We start from the raw sequence: 6,000 nt of genomic DNA on the forward strand, positions 1-6,000 counted from the left end.
GCTTGAATATGGGCTATAGGAACCCTGCCAACCTGATACAAACCTTATCCATGGAATTCCTAGAGTTTCAACCGAGATCAACTCAGCCCCTACATAACGCCCAAAATACCACACCAGGCAACTTGACAATGTTAACTTCAAATCATGTCCAATATATTTATCCATAAAATAAAGATAATAAGTACGAGGATCATTTTCAGAGTAGTAGGGGTGTTCTGTGTAGATATCTCTTGTCATAGATATCCCACAAGCTTCCCACGAGGCAGGTAATCTCGCCATAAAACCATAGGAGCTAAGAGTGTGTTGTGTATACAAGCCAAGAGCATCACTCGGGGAAACATTGAGTTTCAATGCATGCATTACACCAACCTTGAGGGCCAAGTGTCCACCTTTGGCATAGAATTCACCTCTTGTGATAAATGACATTGGAATTTTTTCTATATATAAAATACCTATGGTATCCACCTACGTTGTGGATAGCCATCAATTTTGAAACAAGTGCCCTTGTCTAGACCTGCTCCTTGATTCGCTAGAGTGTCTCCATGTTCATTGTTTTGTCTTTTCATATTCATGAGGTTTGGCTCCTTAACAGTGTCTTTTCATATTCATGAGGTTTACCTCCTTAACTTATTTAAGGAGGCAACTAACCAAGGCCCATCGTGTAATGGAGCAGACATTTTTATTCAAAACTCTCCCACCTCAGATATCATGGGCCTTGGCTCTACTGGAATGGTGTTGCTGAATGTTATCCTACTGGTGTCCCCATTAGCTGGTAGGACTTGAAAAATATGTAATCATCTAAGTTTTGCTTGGAATTGGGTGGGGAGTGGTGATGATTGTCTTAAACAGGGAAGTACGGAGACCCAATAGCTCTCTCACAAACAAAGATGGTGTCCTTGTTAGCTAGTAGGGCTTGAAAAAGTATGTAATCATCTGAGTGTTTCTTGGAATTGGGTGGGGAGTGGGGGTGGGGAAGGCAGTGATTGTCTTAAACATGGAAGTATGGAGACCCAATGGCTCTCTCATAAAAAATCCAACCATAACTGGTCTGGGTACAGGAAAAATATGGAAAAGAGAGTCCTGAGACTCTCCTAAAGAGGTTATCATAGTAACAGATAAATGACTTTACCCTGCTCTTTTCTTACTAGATTTTTTTCTACAAACTAAGCATCTAGGACTTGGACATTACTGATTCAATTTCTAGTTTTATTTTCACATTCCAAACAGTGGCAGATGATGACTTCTTAATAAAGCCAACATGTTTGACATATTGGGCTGAGAAGTTTACTCACTATCTCTTGATCAACTGATTAAGTTATCTATGCTTGTAATTGTAAATGGATCTTCCACTTAGCATAAGCTTTACTTGTAGTTTATTAAATCCATTGGTCTTTTCTTAGGTATCATTCACCTGGTTCATTCTCATCTACGAGCTCAAGTATGGTACATAATTTGATTAGAAATTGTCTATGATGTTGGTATCGAAACTCAAATAATCAACTTACCCACAAATTCTCAAAGTTTTTAAACTGAAAAATATTGAAAGAATAAAATACATAATCATCCTTGCCTCTTCTAGAGATAGTTGATTGCATGTCATTGTATCTTGTGAATTCACATTTATTATATATTTCCCGTATTTATATTATATGACCCAGTGCATTTGGCCACGAGTTCCTATAGTATTCCACAAACACTACAAGATATGCGACAAGTAACATTACAATAGGTCAGATTATTGGCCTGTGGCCATTGTCACTTTTGAAATAAAATTTCTTTTCCAGCAGTCAAACATTGCTTTTCCACTTAATCAGTGAGAAATGGATCAAAAAAATTTATGTACCTCCCTGTCTATTAAGGGAACACCACCATCTGAAATATTTCAGTTGGAATATTTTGACCACTGTTGAAATAATATAACAGTTCACTTACAACTACCAATATTGTCTCTAGTTTCTATGGAAATTGCATCATTCTATCCTGCCACACTCACCATAGCATTTCATTGATCTATTGAAGAATAATATTGGTTATCCTCTATTTATAAATATGTTATATTTGGAGAATTCAATGTTGTAATGCTTATTCTGAAGCAAGATCATGTTTTCAATTTTTAGTACCATATAATTTCATTTTCAAGTTCTCCTACCCTTCTTTTCCTAGTTCTAACACCCCAAACATTGCACTTACTCAAAGAACACTAAAAATGTTGCAATCATCATATTCTATTAAACCACATCCCTTTGAGATATTTTGTTAATATATGTTGTGCATCCTCAAGAACCTTGCATAACCATTTAATGGTATCAAGTGGATCCATTTTAGATTAGATAGACCCCTTCATTGTTGTGTATATATGGTGTTAGCACTTTTCATGAGTCCAAACAAGTTAACATATATGCATGTATACTTATTTAGACAGTTGAGCTAGCCACCACTGTTGTTCATTTACATCTGCCCTAAATAGACCTATAACTACTAACTTACCACCTAGTACAACATTTCATAGCAATTAGCCCCACCGTTACATGGGCATCCCTTTCCAGGTAGTAGCTTGTAACAATAATCATAAGCCAACTTTTTCCAAACACCAATATCTCAACTTTCTTGCATGCCAATGTGTGTACTGGCAATCCATTCTCTCTACTAAGACTTGGTAACTTTGTAGGTTGGAAGGTAACTATGATTTATAGAGTGTGCAACATTCCCATACCTACACTCAAATGTACACATGCGACATGGTTGACCATCCACTTTTAGAGAATGGTGTTACCGGCTCAAGTACTTAGATGATATAGCTTATATAGCACTTCATCATTATTCATTTGTATCTCGTTGTCTACCACTGGGAGCACAAAACTGACTGTATGCAAATATAGATTTACTATTGTTTTGTGTTTGTTACTCATTCATAAGAAATGTGGCAGATAACAAGCAGGGACTGTGTTTTCATGGTGTTTATTATATGTGATTATGATATAACAATGACAGTTAACGAAGTGGTCTACAATATGCCTACATTTTTAGCTGTTCAAGATTGTCCTTGAACCCAATTTATTAAAATTGAAGAGTTATAGTCATTTGAATAGTATAGTGGTATCAAACATCTCTTGCTTCCTATCAACAATTGGTGTTGGATAGATTTTTGAAGGCTTACTATGTTTGAAGCAAATTTAAATGGCTTGCATTATGGAGCTTATGTTGTGTCATATCATATATATTTCTATGTGAAATAATTTGTCACATGTCTGGGAAGTGTCATTGAAATCTTATTCAATGACTTTGAGGTTCCTGAATAACATGGACTTGGCTTATGCAGCAACAGACCTTGTTATTGCATAAGCTGGTGCAATGACTTGGAGTGAGCTTCTAGCCATAGGAAAACCTTCTGTACTGGTAATGTCATGCCTAATCACTATGTAGTCTTTCCAGTTTTCCTTGATTTACCAATGTGGAATGTTGCAATTTTTTGTTTGCTGGATTGTCTATCAAAGTTAAATTAGTTTTTCTCATTTTTGTTATAGTAAATTATAGGAGTCATTGAAGTGATCATGAAGTGATAATACTTTTCATCATATTTATTCATTCTCTCCATATTTTCTCTCAAGTAACAATATACATGCTTTTCTATAATAGACAACTTCATTTTACTTTGAATTGAAAGATAACAAACAACTTATTGCATTTTTACAAACACTGAGTAACGACCCAGTGTTGTTATGCAATAAGGCTCTTAGCTAATTCTTAGTGCTTACCTTTGTTCAGTGAGGAACAATCATGACAGAAACGATGTCAATTTTTATTTATTTGTATGTATTGTCTACTATTTATATGGAACGAGGCTCATTGGAAGTTTTAATACTTTTAAATATTGAGTTGTCATATCGTTGGAGAAATTAATATCAAAGGGTATCCATAGAGGATTTATATGTTATCAACAAAACTAGAAGAAACATATTTGAAAATTGGATTGAACACAACATATTTAGAATTATACCATTTTGGGTTTAGAAGTGCCTCTACACCCATTGATAATAAATTAACCAAATTTCAAGTGTGGAGCTAAGGAATCTGATTCTGGTCTCAGTTAAGCTTTAAGGTAATCATCGATTGTCAACATGACATCCACATTAGGCATGAGTATGATTAAAGTTTAATGAAGGTTTTTCCACTAGAAACTCAAGATGGTGTTAATTCTGATTAAGAATGAGCTTTGGATATTTGTGCAAGGGGTCGAGCCAAATTTTTTTAGAGTGATAAGGACTAGACGAAGCATTAAATTTCCATGAAACTCTGCAACTACTGGATGAATAACTGAAAACTGAAACTAGTTTATTTCCACCAAGATGCAGAATCTCATAACAATTCAACAGTAGAATAAACACACACAAATAAAGAACACAGTCACACAAATTAGACAGTTTTTCTTGGGAAATCCAATTGGGAAAACCCCGTCCTTCTTTGTTGTAGTATTTTATTGACAGAATTTAAACAATTTTTTCTCTTACAAGATAATTTATCACACTGATAACAATCTAGTCCTCCCATTGTACTAGTTGGACTCACCCTACAAACACACTTGATCCAGCTCCTATTCCTTGCAGCCTTCATGGCCCTATTTCCTTGCGCTAATCTCCACAAGCTAGCTCAAATTCTTTACACAGAGGTTCCCACTTCCTAGCCCAAGTTCTTTGTGCACAGACCTCCCATTCTCTAGTGCAGAGGGCCTTCTATTCTTTAGCACACAACGCTTAACTCCTAGCTCAAGTCTGCACACAAAAGCCTCTTCCTTGTTTACCAAATGTTATCTACTGTCAAAGGTGCAAACTAGGGCAGCACAATACTAAGTTGAACATACCAGGAGTAATGTAGTCATGGGTTCCTGTAAAAGCTACTATAGAATCCTTTCCTCTACAAGTTTGAACAATTTTGGCAATCCCAAAATTAGCAACCTTTGACTCAAAATTTATCCAGCAAAATATTGGTAGATTTTACATCCCTGTGAATAATTTAAGGCAAGCAATCATGATGAAGATATTCTAATTCATGAGCTGTTGCCAATGCAATCTTGTACTGTGTTGGCCAATCCAAGTCCATGCCACTTCACTTTAATGTCTTCTCATTATTTTCATGTAAAGCATCAAATAAGTTTCTATTTGACATGCATTCATAGACCAATACACTTGAATTACAATTTGACAAATAAAAATAAAGTTTCACTACAATTTTATGCCAAATTGTCCCCAAAATGTCCACTTCTGCCTTTATCAATGTGTCTAATCCATTTTGCATATTTCTGTTGATGTTCATTGTCCATATTGACTTTACTACTACAGTTTCATTGTTCTGCAATGTGACACAATACACCTTGCCTGCTCCACCACTTCCTATTACATTGTCTTCATCTAATAGAGCTTTGATGCATGTCAACCTCATGTTAACCAATGATATACTTTCACATAATTTCCATATACAAATGTAAAAAGCAACGATTTCTGAAATAATTTTTTTTTAGACTTTCAAATGCTATATATATATATATATATATAGATATAGATATAAGTGGATATTGAAATACCTTTTTATTATTAAAATATATTTAAATGTTGTGTCAACTCCATATTGGGTACAAAAGGAATTATACATCTCTTATAAAAAGTCTCTTTGGCTTAATAAATTTGAATTGCACATGTTATAAATTTCATTATAACATTCTCCTAACAGACATGTTATAAATTTCATTATAACATTCTCCTAACAGACATGGGTGAGATAAGTTCTTAAATTGATAAATTCAACCTTCCATTTAGAAATTTTCTCCAAATTTTAATTGAAACCTTGTTGAAAGTTTCTTCATTCCGTTTTAATGAGAATTTGATCATAAAAATTATCTACAAAATTTTTAAACCAATGGAATTGAAAAAAAAACAATAACTTTTGGGTTTTTTATTTTTTAAATCAAGATGTTATGTCATCTTGATAATAAAGATTTGAGGCTAT

Source organism: Pinus tabuliformis, chromosome 3_2 (assembly GCF_031772625.1).
Source record: "Pinus tabuliformis cultivar Carrire ecotype Pingquan chromosome 3_2, CPIR1, whole genome shotgun sequence".
NCBI classification, from domain to species: Eukaryota; Viridiplantae; Streptophyta; class Pinopsida; order Pinales; family Pinaceae; genus Pinus; species Pinus tabuliformis.